The 20,033-nt window shown below is 35.3% G+C and overlaps 1 long non-coding RNA gene across 1 annotated transcript; it reads left to right on the top strand.

Annotated features, from left to right (window-relative positions):
* The first annotated feature begins 451 nt into the window (after positions 1-451).
* LOC143672613 (uncharacterized) lies at positions 452-16,825 on the top strand. Its single transcript, XR_013169914.1, has 5 exons — positions 452-1,474; positions 1,903-1,997; positions 5,098-5,902; positions 10,440-10,658; positions 16,057-16,825. It is a non-coding gene; the product is annotated as an uncharacterized LOC143672613 (long non-coding RNA).
* The last annotated feature ends 3,208 nt before the right edge of the window (positions 16,826-20,033 follow it).

The raw sequence follows: 20,033 nt of genomic DNA, 5'->3' as shown, positions 1-20,033 counted from the left end.
ACACAACATAGACACTAATGCTCTCCCTCCAGTTATGAGAAAATGAGTAAGATAGCCTTGCTCACCCATTTGAGTCATTTATCCTTGACTCAAAACTTTACTAAACTCAAATTTAGTTACAATTTGACCACTTTTTATGGCTGATATAATTCTTTCTGATTACAAACCAATTTATCACTCCTTTTCAATCTTACAGAAATGTAATCTTGGTTCCCCTGAAGAATTCCTCTCAAAAGCCTTAGATCCTCCTCAGCTTCAAGTGATCAGCAATGCAATGAATTTACTCCGAAAAATTGGAGCTTGTGAACTAAATGAGTTTAAACTGACTCTATTGGGCCAACATCTTGCAGTTTTGCCTGTGAATGTCAAGATTGGCAAGATGCTTATTTTTGGTTCCATATTTGGCTGCCTTCACCCAGTGGTAAGTTAGACACTGCTGCTGCTTCATTTAAATATCATTTTGAGTGGAGAATTATTGAGTCTGTTAACAATTTTTAGCTTTTATTCATTTAATTATTTTACCCAAAAGGACTGTCTAGACTAACATTAAAACCCAGGGACCTGAATGCTTGATAAGAGTTTTTAATATAATTAAACTTTTTATATTTATATACATAAAATATATTCATGTATCTACTTAAGTGTAATGCAGGTGCTACATTGTGAGTATGGCTTGTCTAGACTTTTGCTATCAAACAACTCATTTGATGTTTGTTTATTTAGATATGTAGTGGATGATTCTTAGGAAGCTTTGAACACTATAGACTTCTAAAAGTGGAATCAGAATTTCCTCCTTTCCTTTTTCTTGGTTATCTTTCTGAGCCAGCAACTGCCAACAGTTCTATTTTCTCAGTTATCTCAGAATTTATACATTCCATGCATCTGAAAAGCTATAACAACATCAGTAACAACTAATAAATTCTTATGTAGTCTGAATTATTTTTAGAAAGCATTGCAGGAAATGGAGGTTAAGCAGGCTAGGTGTCAAGATATGTGAATTGTGATTCTGAGATTTGCCTCTTAACTATGACAGATTGTAAATCACTTACACAGACGTTCTGTTTTGTGGTGATATCTCCAGTTCTGGTGATATTATTGAGCCTCCTTACCTCTCATAGATGATGTAAAAGTGATATATAAAAAAAATTTCAAAGTGAAACTAAAAGTAATAGCTTACAAGTAAAAATACAAGTTGGCTATTGTAAAACATGTTAAAACGTTGAACAGAAGAAACATGCAATTTATAATATGATTGTTTTATATTTTGCTTTTCTTTCAAATCAGTTTTCAATATATATACCTTGTTTATGATAAATTGTTTGGTTATTCATGGATAGGCAATGCTAGCTGCAGTGATGATGGAGAAGTCTCCTTTCACCACACCAATTGGTCGAAAAGATGAAGCAGATCTTGCAAAATCAGCTTTGGCTATGGCAGATTCAGACCACCTAATGATCTGTAATGCATATCTAGGGTAAAGAAATTATCCAGGTGTTTGCAAAAGTCAATGGCCTGAGATTATTTACTTTTTAAAAGCTGTCTTTGACTTTTATTAGTATACATCTAAGATTTGAATTTATCTTTAGTTATTTTTTTCTGTCAAGGTACAGTTACTTAATTATTTTAGAGGTTCATATTTTTATAATCACTCCTAAAATTTAAGAATAATTTACTTTATACTATTATACATGTACTACCTCATATTTGAAGTAACAGTAATTTACTGCTGTACATAAATAGAAAAAAAATCTGTATTTTTATTGAAATTCTTATATACAATTGTTAGATCTCTCTACTTTTTAAATGATTTATAATTTAATTAAAGCTTACTTTGATTAATACCTCTGTAAAAGAGAGTTTGGAATGAAAACATGTTAAACATTGTATGTTTTATTTACCTAGATGGAAAAAAAGCTCAGCAAGAAGGAGGCTGTCATTCTGAAATGGTGTACTGCTGGAGGAACTTTCTTAATAGAACATCACTGTTAACCCTAGAGGTGGGTCTTAATACAACTTTGATTCAGGGTTATATGGTTGACTAATAGGTTTATTTTGGACAAAGGAATGCCTAGAACAGTGTTTGACACAGAGTAAGGGTTTGATAAACATTTGCTGAATTAATGAATTTGTAATCTTATGTTTTGTTATTTATCCCAGCAAGTAACCTTTGTGTATTGCACAGTGATTAAAACTAGTATTCAGCAATCATAATGTATTCAGGAACTGATAAAAAGGAAGCAGTGTTCATGACCAGCTTGAAAATTAGGATAATTGTCTAATGGCTCAGGTTAATTTACTTTTTTAAGTCTCAGTTACTCATCACTAAAAAAATTGAAGGAGAATAATTTATAGTTCTCAACTCTGAAAGTCAGTTATTTTTTTTAATTATTATGGAAAATTTCAAACATACATAAATATAGAGAGAATATTATAATGAATCCTCATGTATCCCTTACCCACTTCTATATTTATCAACAAAACTCCCCTTATTCTACTCTCTGCCCTCTAGATTATTTTGAAGCAAATACCAAGCATCAGATCACTATTTATCCCTGAAATAAGGATTCTTTTTCTTTAACATTATGCTTAAAAGTAAAAGAATTCCTAAATGTCATCAAATATATAGTCAGTATTCAAATATCCCAATTATTTCATAAGGCTTTTTTATAGCCAGTTTGCTCAAATCAGTATCCAAACAAGCTTCACATTTTGAATTTGGTTGCTATGTCTTTTAAGTATCTTTTAATCTATAATTACCTATTTCTCCTGTTTTTATCCTACTTGCTATTTATCTTCTGAAGAAACTAGGTAAATTTTCCTTTAAAGTTTCCTACATTCTGGATGTGGATGTTAATTTTTTGATATTCAAATTGTCCCCCTCTTTGACCAGTAGTAGCCCCTTCAAATTGGTTCCTGAGTCCTTTGCATATAAACTCCAGCAGTCTCTGATAACTTTGACAAGATGTTCGGGCTTATCTTGTATGTCTTATGTTCCATGCTTGAAATCAGTCATTTTCCCAAAGAGCCTTGGTTCCTTTTAATAATAATTAATAATACCAAAAATATATAAAGAAAGGGAAAAATTGCCTATGATTCCCAAAACAGAACATAACCAATAATAAACATTTTGGCATAAATTCTTTCCCACATCTTCTATGCATATGCATTTTGAGCTCACACTGTGCATACAATTTTGTCTTCTGCATTTTGCCTTTAACCTCATCAATACACATTTTCTTTAAATCATTAAAATTCCTTTATTAACATAACCTAATATGGGTATATAATACTTTACCTAATTGCTTACCTGTTTGGAGGCATTTTGTAGTTTCCTTTCTTTCTTTTTCATGATTATAGGTAATGCTTAAATAAATCTATTCATGGAAAAATATCTATCTCTGTTGGATTACTTTCTTAGAATAGATTCCTGGAAATAGAATTACTAGATCAAAGGGTACCAATGTATTTAACATTCCTGATGTGTATTGGCAAATTGCCTTCCAGAAAAATTATACCAATTTACCCTCCTGCTGTTAGCATATAAGAGTGCCTCTTTCACAGCATCAACTCAGCTCTAAGAGTTTTTAGAAATTCTGCAAATTTTAAAGATTTAAAAAGAAAATAGTAACTGTTGCTGGAATAATTTAAAAACCGTGTACTAAGTAATAGATTTTTTTTTATTTAATTAGTCAAGAAATTTAGATGTTTAAATCCAGGATGGTTTTTGACCAATAAATAATATAAAACCATAATGTTTCCTTATTCAGAGTATAATGGCTTTGTTAAAGAAAACCTTTCAAATTTTCTGTGCTGCTAGAGAAGAGTTTTCTCTAAAACAGGGAATATTTCACTGAAACAGGGACATGGCTAGTTTATGACATACAGTTTAAGGCAGCACTCACTAGTCTCTAAACATGAGTGAGTGAGGGTGTCTTCAGGAACGGAGTTTCAATCCCTTATATTGCCCGGCTTGATGCCATGCCAGAGGGGAAGGTGGGAGATGCCCTTGATGTTTGGACAGATACTTTGAGTTCAAGGAGGAGAAATGGAGAGGTGTCTGATGTTCTGGTTTAAAAGAGACTCTTTGAGATTAAGCCACTGAAGAGCACTCAAATGAATGACCAGGAGAGTGAGAGAGGAATCTCTTGAAAAGGTACAAAGTAAGTAACAACACATTGAGGAAACACAAGTAAAATCTTATCTTGCAAAAGGATGGGCCAAAGACACCCCAAAGGGCATCCAAAAGCATCCCTGTGCTCTGCTAGGATAATGTTCAGAGAGGAAAGCTCTGGTCAATAATTGCTGCAAACGTCTAAATGTATATTGCCCCAGGCTACTACATTGGCCAAATTAATGACATCAATTGTATTTCCTGAAGTTTTCTGCTAAACATTCAAGTTTCCCTCTGAAATCCAACTTAGAATAAACTTTCAAAGAATTTCAAAATAGCTCTAATAACAGAAGGTGAATTTGGGGGGGAAGAAGTAAGATCTGTCACTCTTTGAACGTTTTCAATTCATGAATTAGTACCAAAAATGCCTCCATTTACATGATCCTAATTGCCAGTGATTTATTAAAAATTGCCAGCAATATTAAGTAGACACTTCTGCGTGACTATTTATTAAAATAAAAGAATAAAAAAATTGTAGGGGGAAGCAAGAAAGAAAAGAAAAGACATCCCAGACCCACCAACTAAACTTAAATAAGGCTCCCCTGTCCCAAATCCTCAATTCCCTTAACTGCCAGATATTTAAAACTGAGCACCCCCTTCTGAGAAGGTGGCATTTTTCATTGTAAGACTCTTCCTTGTTCCCACTTAATGAAGTGTTCCCTAAATTAAATCTACCCCTTCTGAAAGGTTACTCCCCAAACGAAGAAGGAAATGCCTCTAGTCCATATACATGTCATCCTGCCCTCCAGTAAATCTGTTTTAATCACTGCTTTTAAGGAAAATGCCCAATCAAAATGGGAGGGAAACTCAGTTACCCTGGATAGCAGGGCAACAGTCAGAGGGGTCACAGCCTTTCACAGCCTAGTTCTTGAGAGATGCAAGACACACTTTCTTCTGTGAATGATTTGTCCTTTTCCTTTTTCTAGCCAGCAAACCACTGCCACCAGAAGAGAGAAGGGAAGGGAACTGGTCTCAATTGAGGATGTCCTGTGCTTACACTCTTTAACTGACATTTTCCTGAGAATTCCTTAGAAGAAGATTGTTAGTAAGATCTTTTCACTTCTCTTCATCAAAAAAGAAATGGAGTCCCAGAGGGATAGATAGAGGCCACCTTCCAGGCCACAGGGCCAGAAAGGAAAGAGGCAAGACAGAGTTCACCCAAATCTGTGCAACTCCAAAGGTTCTCTTCGGGCAAAGAGTCACCAACAAAGTTTTCATCCGAGCTTTATAAGCCCATTTAATAAGGAATAATCAGTGTGGGAGGACAACTCAAAATGCACTTAATAGAAAAGCTGGGCCAAAACCTACTTCTTCCCTGACATGTAGCAGTGAGTTCTTACTCAGTGTTCCCAGTGTCTGCAGGGTGCTAATGAACCCATAGGCACAGAAGGTAGGCTGAACCTAGGATCAAGGCTTGCTAACCCCAAGCTGTATTTAAAGGTCAACTGGGTGGGGTTATAAATCCTCCTCTAGAGAATCGGGGTTGGGAAATGATGAGTAACAGGTACCTCAGACACTGATTCCAAACAGGCAGGTGCCTTGGATTGGGGCTCAGAAGAGGCATTCATATGCTTTGCAAAGCTAATGTGCAGAGACAGGCTTCAGTGCTTATGTTTTTTTGGAATTAAGTTGTATGACTGTACTTTGCTCTCTAAAATGTGTAAATGTGTAAATTATGCTAAAACAGATTGGCAGTACAAGTTGAAATGAAAAATATGGTGCACTCTCACGGTAAGTGTGCAGGAGTGTGGCTTGGTGCCTGATGTTAAAGGCAGCCTCCAAATTCTCCATTCTTGGGAGTTCAGGAAAGGATTATTAGGAATGTGTAGTGAATTGAAAAGAAGTTAGATGGATTTTTCAAGGGCCCAGTTACAAATAAATACATTCTCTTTTACTGGCACACTGGAGGTTATGTAAATTGTGTGTGTTATATAACGTGCACTTCTAAGTCATGTTAAATTTCCTCAATTCACCATATCCTAATGGAAATACCACAGTTACATGCCACTTCTTGACCCCAAAGATGCTCAGCAATAAAAAGGACAGGAAAATGGCCCCTGTCATATCATTAACTCCATTCAGTGTGTGTGTGTGTCTTTAATTGCTTTAATGTTATTTCAGTTTATTATGATGAGAAAACCAAGCTCATCTATGAAAATGTCATATAGCCATAAGAGCCCTTTCATTCAAAAAATATGTAAGGAAACCCTTAGGTCCTCCAACATTTCATAGCCTGAGAAGGAAAAATGAGTGTCAATCATGATTGTTGCTTGAGACCCTCCCATGAAATTAAGAAATGATATGAAAATCGTGTTGGTCCAATAATGACTTTGAGGGGCACCAGGACAGAAGACATTGTCTATGACTGATGAATTATGTTGCTGAAAGACACCTGGAGTCCAAGTCTAATCCTCTCATTTTATAGATAGAAAAAAAAAACACCCAGTAACTTTCCAAGTTGCAACAGTGAATCTGTTAGAATATACCTAGATTCTTGTCCTGAGTTCTACATTATTTAGAAACTCAAAAATGAATTTTTTAATCTAATCACACTATTTTGTTTCAGCTTCCAAAATTGCTTCAGGAATTGGATATGACTCTAATTTGATATTAAGTGGATAATGAACATTGCAAATTTTCCTAAAGGTCATAAATTTCACAATGAAAAGAGAGAAATTTAGTTACTACATTAATGGTAGATCCATGCAGCTTAGTCAAAAGGCAGAAGCATGTTTCTGTAGGATCTGATGACATGTGCAGACCAATTTAATTGGAAGGGAGGACTGGTATCAGAAAGCTGAAAATAGCATTGTCTAATTGCAGACATAGTTTCAGTTGGTGTTTGGGAACCTTCCAGATTTGAAATTTTTATTCTTCAGTTTCTCCCTCCCTCCTTTTTCTATTGTTCTTTCTCAATTTCATTTATCTGCCACTATGAGAAAGAGACAAGATGCTAGAGATGACAATTCTGATTTGACAGTGCCCTGAAGATTTTTCTCCTCTAGTCTTAATATGGAACTCTGAATATCTATGCAAGTGCAATTATGAATTCATGAGATTAACTGAAACTCTGGTTAAAAGCATAAAGTGATTGGGTCCATAAGAGAAGAGAAACAAATAGGTTTACAACAACTACTTTGGGGCTTGCACTGTGTTGAGCACTTGAATCGAGTTGTTCCATTTATTTCTCTCAGATACCATGTGAACCAAGCCCTGTTATGCCAAAGTTTATACCAGAAAACAGCTTTGCCTCATTTATACACAAGACCAGGGTTCTCTTATGCAGGAATCCCACTAGCTGAACAAGAGGAGCCCTGGAACAAGGCAATAAAAATACCTATAACATAAGAGTAAAACAGATCTACGATCTAGTACCATCTTTGCCTTTCTGACTCATTGATTCTTAACCAAAAATCTGTGATGCTTCAAGGTATTGGGAATTATCTTGAAACTTTAAAAGCATCTCCAAGTGACTTTGTTCTTAAGTAACCATCATTTATCAATAAACATAATTATCATAGGAAAATAATGTCTTCATAGGTGTTTAATGGCTATTTTGTAAGTCTCTTGAGATCAGCAAATATAGTTTTTTTTGTCCTTTTTTGCATTCTCAATTATATAACACACTGCCTGACATTTAATGGGCATTTACAAATATTAGATAAATAAATGAATAGAGTAAAAATCAGTCAAATGGATAGGACTAGTCTTTATGGAATTTAGGTGCTTTGGGCCTCTGCTCGTTTGAAACAATTTTCTACTATGTTTCTGTTCCAATTTTTTAAGTGTTTTTTTGTATCCACAAATCCTGATTGTGGTTTAGTTCTTTCAGTCATTTGATTTCAATGCCCAAATTAAATTTCAAAGGACTGTGATAAACATTAGTACATTTATAGAGAAGTATGTTTGGTGAATTCTTTTAGTATTTTATTCTGATTGAAGGTAGGTAACTGTAAATACAGTTGGAATTATTTTTTTTTTTAGCTTTGGAGGACATGCTGTGAGGCAGATGTCATCCTGGGCATTTTCATAGGTATCATTTAATCATCCCCAGCTATGTGTTTAATATCAATCCCATTCCTCCTCCAGACGTCTCACTGCAGTATGACGGTCTTTACCCAAGGTCGTTCAGACTGTGGTAGAACTGGAATTTGAATCCCTGTGTGTCATGTATTACAAGTGCATATCAATATAAAAATGAAACATCCTTTTTAAAATAACTCAAGATTCTTGACGATCAATCATGAGTGCACGGCATTTACCCAGGCGCTCTGTTAAAGAATGCCATTTATCAGGAAAGTACTTCAAAAGAACTTTAACAATTTAGTTTCTCGAGTGATTGATTTCAGGGTTGACTCTCATTAGATTCTTGCAGACTATGTTTAGCAAAATGGATTATGTAACCCATTTTTTTGAACTGAAATTTTATTATCAAATATATTTTCTAGTCAACTAGTCATGATTGAACTTTTTCATGACTTCAACTTCAAAACTATGTCTTATGTAATTTTAAAATCTGGCACTAAAAATACACTGAGAAACATAAATTAGCATTTCTAGAAGAAAAGGATGATGTGTATTATTCAAATTTGCTCTGGAAGCATAATGAAGCAGAGCACTGAGATTTTCTCAATATGCAGTTGTGACAAATCGATTATTCTCCTTAAGACTCAGTTTTCTCATCTGTAAAATTGGAGATCATCAAAACACACATATTTTCAAATTGCTGTGAGGACACAGAGAAAAGAAATGGCTGCAAAAAGGGCTTGTAAAACTAAAGTCAAGGCAAGATCTAGAGAGATCTCATGCTGTTGTGGGTCAGATTTGCACTTGTCCCGTAGAAACAGCAGTCACCAGAACTTATTAAGAAATTGTCCTGTAAAAAGAGCAGTCACCAGAACTTAGTAAGGAATTATAAACATATATGTCATTGATTTTGAAGGAAATCATCGAGATGAATCTGCTGATATAGCATTTATTGTGAATCCTTTGTTTTAATTGTTGAAGCCACCACTTTTCACTCTCAACTCTGGGAAATTAAAGCATCTTTATTGAAAAATATTATAGTTACTAACATCAACATAATTATATGATCATAATTATGTTCTCATTCTGTCTTCCTTTTAAGACACAGTCTATATTGGAGAAAGTCCCATGATGCTTTTGCCAACAGTTTAGTGTTTACCTCATAATCTGGCAAATTTCCAGCCAGGGTAATTGCATTCTGCTTACCAAAAACTCCCTGTAGTTTTCCCTGGAGAAGGTCTCCCTCATTTCCTGTTCAAACCCAGCTGTGCTATGGGGCTGGCAGACAGTTGCCCTGTTGCTACCCAAAGGTAGTTGCATTTCAACACTGGTTGGAGTAAGGCTTTGGGTATCACTGCAGCCATGGCTCAGAGGAAAATGGCCACATGTCCAGGCATCTTCTTTTGCCATGCAAAAAGTCTTCTGAGAGACCCAGGTTCATTTCCTGGTGCTTGCCCATGTAAAAAAAAGTCTTCTCACTAATACTAATCAGTCAATGCTATGATTTGGAAGCAAAAAAAATGTGGCTTTATTTTTGCATGTATTTTACAGTAAAATAAACTAATTCATTGCATAAGATCATGGACCTCCAGCTGCTACAATTCCAATCAAGGAACTGACAGTCTATTTTCTTTTATTTGTTCTTAGTTAAAGATGATCTATTTTACCTTCTGATTAATTGCTGAGTTTCTAGTGAGCTTACCATAAAGCTAAGGTTGATACAGAGCCTAAATCTCTCTCTGAACTATGGTCTTGCAGATGTATTTTTGAATGAGAACATGATTCTGTTTTAAATGATGTTTAGTGAAAGGGATGATGTGGATATTTGTGGCTTCATGCAGGTCTCTCATAAAACCGCAGGCAGAAGATGAAACATGACACACACTTTGTAAGCCATCCAGGACTCCTACCCCCAGCCCATACATTTCATATGTATGTAATCAACTTTTATTGGTTCTTGAATTACATTCTGTGAGCACAGAACTCCCTTTTGCCAGTTTGAGCACAGTAACAGAGCTTGGAAGTGTCATTAATAAAGGGCTGTGTGTGGTTGGAGCACAGTGAAAAGTTTATAGAAATTGCTTTTACCAGTGCTTGTTTTGGTGTGAGCAAAGCTTCAAAGAAAGTATTTCACCCACAAAACAATATGATATCAAAATTAGAACACTTTTGGGAAATAAATAGGCTGGAGATGAGCAAATGTTCATTTAGTCAGTCATTTATTTGTTTTCTAATTCATCAGGTTCTTTGTGTGTGAAAAGCATAGAATAAGACATATGATCAAGTTCAGCTATCAAGGAACTCACATGGAGGAGAACCATCCCTAAGCAGTCAAGAGATTATGGACTGCTATCATCTGAAAGGAGAACATGTGGTTACAGTAGAATGTTTCTAGAAGCATCAGATCATGGTCCAGTGCCAGAACTTGCCATTCACCCTTGTACATCTAAAAACCTATCAGGTCAGTGGAAAGAATCCTCATATCTGGATTCATGCTAAGCTCAAAAAGTCAGATGGACATCTGCCAAAATGTTAATTGATTCAGTTTCAGTGACAAATTGACCTGTCAGTGACAAAATGCACATGTTGACCAAAATGTTCATTCTCCATAGGTGGGTAATGTGAGGCTAAAAGGCTGCTCAGTGAGCATGGTGTCAGGGGCCCAGGAAATGAGCTGGAGTTTATGACATTGGGTTAGGACAGCGTCATGTCCATATCACCACCAGGGGAAACTCCATGCTGAAGAGTGATCTTGGTGGGAAAGTTTCTTTACAGTGCCTACCTGGTCTGGATTTCTGGACTTCCCATTTCTGTGTCCCAGGCTCTGCTCATCCTCTCAGTTGATCTCAAAAGTTTGCTTTTGTTTTGCTGAGTATGACACAACCCACCAGGAACCCACTTCCTAAATTATTACCTCCTTCTGGTCTTTCCTCTCAGACATTATAGTGGGTCCCTTTGATTGGGATTTGAGCTGTACCCAAGTTTCAATGTAATTCACAGATTGTGGCTGAGATTTTGCCCACAGATGGATAATCTGTCTCTTGTTTGTAGACTTGATGACTTAAATATTCAGAGGAAAGTGTTAGGGAGCACCTTATTGTGATCTCCAGGAAGAACTAAATATCTGGTCAATCCCAGCTTCCTCCACCATACACAAGCTCACAACCCTTGCTGATCTGTCCCATTTTGTCTTAATTCTTCTTCCTGCATATGAAATTTCCAGCAATCCCCATCTCCTTGGTCTTCTGCTTTTGAAAATTCTCCTTCTTCTAAATGTGCCTTGCTTCCTCCTCTTCCTGCTGGTTCCTACTGCTGTCCTTGTGAATCAGATCCTGGCTGCTTCCAACCTGCTTTCCCATGAACATTTTCTTACCACTGAATCAGACCTCCAGGTTACACCTTTCATCAAATCATGACCCTGCACAAAAATGTCCATTGAACTCCGTATTCTGTAGGAGAGGTCCATGCTCCTTAACTTGGATTTCAAGAACCTCTATGATTTGACCACCAGCTACCTATAAAAGACAAAGAACAATCTTCAGTGTCTGAAAGTATGGATCCTAGGTCCACCTCTAGCAGTTATGAACCAATTCAATGTTCTGAACTTCAGATAAAGCAATACCTATCTCCTAGGGTGATCGGCAGCATTTCAGGTATGATCTACCACAGAATGACTGTGGGCCTAAATATCTTTACTCAAACTTCCAGCACTAACTTCCCAGCTTGTATCCACATTCCTCTCTGACTATATCAAGATTTCAGAGTCCAGTTCCATCCATAGCAACTCTCAACATCTCTTCTGAGTTTAGATCAACTGGGGTGAAGTTGAATGTAGTTAAGAAGGATTAGAGAAAGCGAAATCATATTTGTCAGAGAGATTAGAGGCAAGTCAGGAGTTCCCTACATTTCTAGAGAAATCTGGCCTTTATTCTTTAGATGGTGGGGCTTTGTACAGCTTGAATGATAACTAATATCAATGTAACCCAACTCTTCTGAGGATTATTTATCCCTTAAAAGTAGACATGAAAAGGATAATAAATAAACCCAAGAAACATGTGCAACTCTAGAAATTGTATTAGACATGCTGAAGAGAGAATGTAAGCCTTGGATTCCATCACTACTCAAACTCTTCTGGTCTACTATCACTCTAATTTGTATAAAAATGAGTAAGAAGAAAGCCCATTCTATGCTTTCCCCTTCCCTCCTCTTCCACTCCTAATTGTTCGTCTCTTTCTCCTCTCTTCCTTTTCCTCCTTCATAACTGTCAGGTTTTTTAATTCATATGTTTTATTTATGTTCATATGTGTTTTATTTGGTCTCATACTATGAAATAAGCTTGGCAGGTGTGAAGACCTCTAATTAATAAATAACAAAATTGAAGTTCAGACAAATCTAACAACTTGGCTGAGGTCACACAGTAAATGAAGAGCAATGACTTGGGCTTGTATATTCTAATCCTCAGATCCTTGGTCTTTCTTCAACAGGAATGCTTTTATCATGATCTACTTAGCTATTAGCATATGTTCCTAAATTCTAAGCACTCTTTCAACTAATGGATTTAGGACAAATCCCAAATCATTGAAAGAAATTAGAACAATATTATATTTAATAGACTTAATAGATGCAACAAAGTATTATTGAGTAAGTAATATATTTATTTTTTCTTTGAAAAGCAAGAAGTTAGAAACACTTTTGTTTCTAGAATGATTCTTGATTTCTTAATATTTCCTGCCCATGCTTTCCATATATTTATGAGAAGGGAACACAGATATTCTGTCCTAAACTATGTGCATTTGGTTTGAAGAATTAAGGTCAGTCATCTTTCCAAGATGATTCTCAGCTGAAGACATTCATGAAGTTAGCAGCAGAGCTATCTCATAATGTGAACTGTCTTTGGAATAATTACTATCTATTTTACTACAGTAAGTGTTTTCTTATGATTTTCCCCCATTGTTGCACCAAATTCTGGCTTTTGTTTTGAAAAATGACTTTATATCTATACTAAGAACACTTCATCAATGAAGAACACGTGGTTTGTCTCATCATTCCTCATATTTGGATTCTCTGGAACATCTCTGGAGCCCATGAGTGATGTCAAAAGGGTTTTCATAGCTCTCTAGTCCAAACAGAAAATGGGACTGGGGAAAATTGGAAAGAAGAAAGATTATTAAGTCTTTAGGGGCAAACTTTACTTGGAATCGACATTTTTAAGTCAAAGTGGTCCAGGTGGTTTTTTGTTTGTTTGTTTATTTTTCCAGCTTTTTCCTAATTTACTAGATTGGAAGAAATTTCAATGAGAAGTGACTTGTCCCAAATCATGAGGCTGATGAGTACGGATGATGATGACCATTTATGTATGTGTTTCCTCAGGCTCAGAGTTTCCAGACAGCTCTCTCTCATCACTTATCTTTCTGGGCTTCTAAGAGGTCATGACTGTTTCCTATGATCCCCAACTACCCTACCTGTCATTCCCTACCCACAAGGGTGATCTTTCCCTCACTCTTTACATAGTTTACTCTCTTTGTTCAGGTTGCTGCCCAAATAACATCTCCTCTGGCTAAGAGTCCTGTGGACCTCCAGAGGCCAAGGCCCCTCCAAGATTCTGCTCTCTCCAGTCCTTGAGACTTTGCTCTGGTCTCTCCTGATGGGCAGGGAAATGTGACTTGGCTGGTGATAGTGAGGGCTGGTCAGTTACCAGTGCAGACTTAGGGGCAGGAATGGTGAGCATGAGGTGGCAGTAGTGGTTCTCAAGAAGCCAGGGGTCTAGCTGGTTTTTGGAATTGGATGATGGAAGAAAATTGGTACTGTGATAATACCATCTTCACTGTTTAGTCTATAACCCATGTGTACTTACTGACTCATTAATCACCATAAATGTTGAGGAGCCTCCTATTGTGGAAAGAGAACTGTGCTAGGTGTCAGAAGACCTGACCACAGGTCTACCTTGAGAAATCCCAACCACTTACTGAATCTCAGGTTCCTCAGCTGCAAAGTACCCATAATAATTCTTGCCCTGTCTGAATCAGAAATATGGAGAACTGGCAAGCTTAGTTTTCTAAATACTTTCTCAAGTCAGGTGGTACTATGCAAATGCACAGTCTCACTTCTTTATCAAAAAAATCCTAGGGAATGGTGTATTGTTTGGTTTGGTTTCATTGTTCAGAAAGAAGTGTTCATCCTGATCTTCTATTCTGGGTGCTCACAGGAATTTTAAGTCTAATTTGATTTTTGTGATTCTAGCTTTCACTTGACTTTCCATTTCAAGAGTAAAACTAAAGGAGGATCTATTTTTCTTTGGTTTAAGTTTCGAACAGCAGGGCATTTTTTGTATTCTGATTGCAAGCACAACTTAACAAAGCCATATTTAAAAGCAGGGAAATGTCACTTACTTGTTAAAAAAGCTCACAGAAGCAAGTCTGTCTCTGCCTAATCTTTGAAGACACTGCTTAATAAAACCAAGAGATCTTTCTGATGCTGTCCAACAAAACCTTCGGTAGATGTATTCTGTGCATATTTTTTGAGGATAGAGATAAAAAGGGGGGAAAAGGACAGGGTGCATCATGACAGTCATTTTTCATTACAGTCAGATATCCCAAGCTTTAGTGCAGTGGAGTCTATCAGGCAAGATTGTGTATTAATTATGAAGGTGCACTTCAATTTATCAGCAAAGGATATCAAGCAGCCCAAATGCCACAACCTCTCATATAATTTATCTCTTCCTTGTAGGGAGGCAGATAGCAATGATTTTGCAAATTGCCTCCTCTGCAAAAAGATGGGAGAAAAACATACACACACAACATACAATTAAAAGAAGATAAGCATCAGGTGACATGTCACATTTTCAGAGAAAGTCAAAAGTGGAGGTCTTCAGGGTTGGTTTGCTGTGAGAACTTACTGATACTTCCCTTGGTGTGACTACTTAACTCCTATTAAAATTAATAGGGGTCAGATCTGATCATCCAGGAAGAAAGGGCCTCCTGATGCATATAAATGTCCAGTAATAAGGATTTGGTGATTACTATGTTATTTGCCCGTTCATTTTCAGATTATCTTTTAAGAGTGCTCTCTTTGTGATCTTTGGTCCAATTATAAAGAATAACATGCTGTGTAGGTTCTATTTTTATTAGAGCAGCTTTCTTTTTTTAAGAAGCATACAATTTGTGAGGGCATATTGACAGGATCTTAATGCAGAGAGTTTGAAACTTTTCTTCCCCCCTGAATGAATAGCTTTGCTCTTTCAAAACTAGGCAAGCATAACTTTATGGTTGAACTGGGATGTCAGACCCAAAGATTTGAAGAGCATCACTTCAGAAAGAAACCCAAATCAGACAGGGCTTAGGTAGTGGAAAGAGAGGGGAAGTTTGATGAAAAAGTGCCCTGAACTTACAGTAAAGTAATAAATGTAAAAAAATATCAAACATCGATAGCTATTGAAATTCTTCAAGACTCAGTTTACTCTTCTGTTAAATGGGTAGGAATCACCAGCCCCAGGAGTGTTGTGAAAGAGATCACATTTATAAAGGCAGCAATAATGAGGGGCCATGAAGAACTCTTGCAGCCATGCATATATAATGGCCCACCAAAGGCTCTGATTTGTGTCCTAAGGAGGATGGGATCCCAAAGAACAAAATGGGCAGAGTCCATTTGCAGTTTGTTTAAGAATTCCAAATTGTACCCTGTGTCTGTTACACAAATTAAAACAACAAATGACCGAATAAATATAGTACAATCCACCACCACCAATATTTTGTTAAAAGAAGGGAAATTGTAAAAACATATTGACAAATAAATGCATTCCTTTGAAGTTACTATTATGAAAGTCTGCTTGCATTGCTCTCACTTCTCTCATTTTGTTGCAGATGGATGCAGATCAAACAGCTGGGTGTTGTCTACTTCTGGACAAGACTACTCATATTTCTAAACTTTCTGTGACTCTCATCCTCTTCTATATAAATTATTGGATTAAGACTTATTTTTACTGTTTGAATTTTTCTTAATAAATTCAATTCCACCTCATCTACCAGTTTTCAAGAAATGTTGAAATTTCCCACTATAATTAAATTTCTATATAGTGCTGTCCATTTTTACTTTATAAATTTTGAGCCACATATTTGGTACATATGGATTCAGATTTGGTAGCTTTTCCTAGCAAATTATTGTTGTTGTTTTGAACATTATTCGATGAAACTCTTTTTCCCTAATTTTTTCCCCAATGTCTGTTTTGTCTGCTCTCAATATTGGCATTCCACCTTTACTTTGGGAAGGGACTTTTATGTCTTTAATTTTTTTTAACTCTCCACATATCTGTAACAATATTTCTATGTGGAGCAAGAAATAGTAAAGTTAGGGTTCTCAACTGGTGGCAGATTGAATGCCCAAAGAGGAAAGAAGAATAAAATTATTACAAGGAGTTGCCATATCCATACACACAATTGCCATCACCATTTTAATTTTTATCTTGTTCCAATAAAATATGAAGCATAAATTATGCATGAAAGATTCTTTTTTGTTCACTTCTACAGCTAAGCATTTATTTATCACTTCCCATGTCTCAGGTTCTGGGCTAAGCATTTATATCCTTCCATCATTCAGTGTTCACAACAGCCTAGAAAGGCAGCTGCTCTTGTTCTGCCCATTTTACAGATGAAGAAACTGAAGTGTTGAGAAACATTTGAGATCAGGGAATGTTATCAGCCAAAGGGTGGATTATTATTAATTATTATTATTATTAATGCTTTAATTTGGACATTTTTATGGACTTAAAACTGTAACTTTTTAAACTAATGAATCCCCTTTGTAAAAGCCAATCCATTTCTGGCATATTGTATCCTGGCAGCCTTAGCAAACTGAAACATAGTGGAAATTAGGAAAAAAAAATTTCTTATAATGATTCTCAGTAACCATACTATTTTAAAGAGGAAAGTTTATATAAGCTAGAATGAATCATGCCACATTTGTACTTGAGAAAAATATTACAATGACTACTTGAAATAATAGTTTGCAATTAGCTTTTCCTCAAGTACTACTTTAATCCTTATTGCAGTGCCAACCTTCTCATGCCCATACAATTTAACATCCCTCACAAATTCCCCATAACATTATGAGCAAATATCTTTTAAAGGACTCTGTGAAAACTTTTTATCTAGGCTGTATCTTGTGTTAATACTGCATTGCTGAATATGTGATCATAGGGAAAATATATACTATTCTTAAGTTTGAGTTACATAAGAAGTATGAAATGTTTTGTTTGTATTTGCTCCTTGTCAAATATCTTTTTATTTGCTTTTAAAATTGGAAAGATCTAAGGATGATCCTATAACATGATTGATCATAATTATTTTAATCTCAAGCTAATATTTGAATGCTATTTGTTCTGTATCTGAAGAGAACCATGGTCTCCAATCATTATTTTCCCAACACTTATTAACCAGAAAAAAATAACCCTGAGAAAAAACAGACAGAAACCTAGTTACTGGATATATTTTTCACATTTTATTCACATGAGTTTATTGACATTTTATTCACACAAGAAAAAAATGACCTTAAAACATCCTGGTTATCACCCCACAATAATAAGGATCTCTACTGAATGACTTTAGGCAACTAAAAAATCAATGAAATGATCAAAACCTTATTAGTATAGAAGTCCTAATAGTAGGCCATGGCAAGCATTTTGTCACATCGATTCAGATGGCTAAGTATGAGTGGAAAGGTAATAATGATTTCTTTCCAATACAGAGGTTAATCCTCCACGATCTGGGGGATGGCATTATCAAAAGTATTTAAACACGTGCCATTAAATACTAAGGATTTTAAAAGCTGACAATTCACTGACCAAAATTGACAACTCTTTTTGTTACTTAGGATATTTTATTTGAATTTTATATGATGCCATTTTTAAAAATTTTGTTGCAATACCTAATATACAGTGATAGTATTAATTATGTTCACAATAATTATGTTCTCAGGCATGGCAGGCATAACTGACAACTATTACCCCTTCTTTTTCGTATCCTCATATGCAAACTACTTACCCATTAGGCTATAGCTCTGTATTCCCACCCAAGCCTCCCTGCTCCTGGTAACCTATAAGCCACCATCTATGCAGTTTTTTTTTACTAGCATTTCATATCAATGAGATCATACAGTATTTGTCTCTTTGTATCTGACTTATTTCACTCAAAATAATGTTTTCAAGCTTCATCTTTATTATAGCATGCATCAGAACTTTCTTTTTAACAATTGAATAATGTTCAACTGAATGTATTTTACAAATTTTATTTATACATTTATCTGTTGATGGAAACATGAGTTGCTTCAACCTTTTGGCTATTATGAATAATACTGCTATAGACATTGGTGTAATAATATATGGTCAAGTCCTTGCATTCAATACTTTTGAGTATACCCCAAGAAATGGGATTGCCATATCATAGGATAATTCCATTTTCCGTTTTCTAAAAAAACACTAATTTTATTTCTACAGCAATTACAACAAGCTAGAGTGTCACCAACAATATATGTGTACCTATTTCTCTACATCCTCCTTAACGTTTATTTTGTGATTTTTAATTATAGCCATCCTAATATGTGTGTAGTGGTATCTCATTGTGGTTTTAATTTGTATTTCCCTGGGTGGGCCACGGTGGCTCAGCAGGTAAGAGTGCTTGCCTGCCATGCCTGAGAACCTGGGTTCGGTTCCCGGTGCCTGCCCATGTAAAAAAAAAAAAAATTAAAAAAAGAATGAGAATTTAGACCCAAAATCAAAAAGAAAACTGGATTCACATTTGCAAATATATGATTATTAAAAATTTCTATCATCTCATGCCATAGAAAAAACAAACCAATAAAAATTAGATGGACACATAGAAGAGTTAAAATTGCATGAAAAACAAACATGGTTTTTTGTACCTACCTTACTGTCTAGTTCTTAGCATCAAACATTTTTAAGTGGAATTTAGATCAAAAGGTATTATTTATGAGTAAACCTTAAAACTCTGTGATAGAAAGAAGTTAAACCTTTCTGAGTTAAATATAAGTGCATTCAAATAATGCACTTACATTTCTTTTATTCAAATAAAAGAAAATATCTTATAAAGTAATAGGAAAATATAAAGAGATATAAGAAAAATCATGAGAGGGGAAAATGCATGCTTTCACTATTTATATTATCTACCATGTGCCAGACAGTATGCTAGTATAAAGTTATGATTCCTTCCTTTCTGGAGCTCACAAGTTAGTCAAAAATTTAATGAATTTTCCAAGGATTCAAGTTAAGAGGGAGAGGTTACAAAACGATAATTGTAAATAGTAAGGCAAGATTAATATTAGGGTACAGAATTCAGAAATTTGGGATAGAATCTTTTTGCAGTTCATTTGTTATTCATATTTATTTATTTTCCTTAGGACTAAAGGTGCCTACACAGGGATAAGAAACAAATCTGAAAATAATGTAAGGTGATAGGTCTAATTCATTAATTATATTCTTATAAATGGTAAAAGTCAAGGAACAAACAATTCAATGAAAAGTGTATAAAATACAACACCATGCATGAAATAGCCCTAATGAATTATAGCATGGTTTCAAAAATGATTTTTTTTGCACAAAACAACTCAGAAATCCAATTGGATATAAATATTTATAGAATACAATCATTTCTACAAACTTCAACAAATACAATGATAATTTTATGTATTCTAGAAATTAAACTGGTGGTGTCTGGCAATATGATAATGAATAAAAATAGTTCCTCCTTGCGCATGTTCATATTTTATTCAGAGTATTTGAATTATGGATAGAATAATAGATGATGATGACTACAGATAGAATGACAGA

This window comes from Tamandua tetradactyla, chromosome Y, assembly GCF_023851605.1.
Source record: "Tamandua tetradactyla isolate mTamTet1 chromosome Y, mTamTet1.pri, whole genome shotgun sequence".
NCBI classification, from domain to species: domain Eukaryota; kingdom Metazoa; phylum Chordata; class Mammalia; order Pilosa; family Myrmecophagidae; genus Tamandua; species Tamandua tetradactyla.
This window is presented reverse-complemented; position numbering and strand designations above follow the sequence as displayed.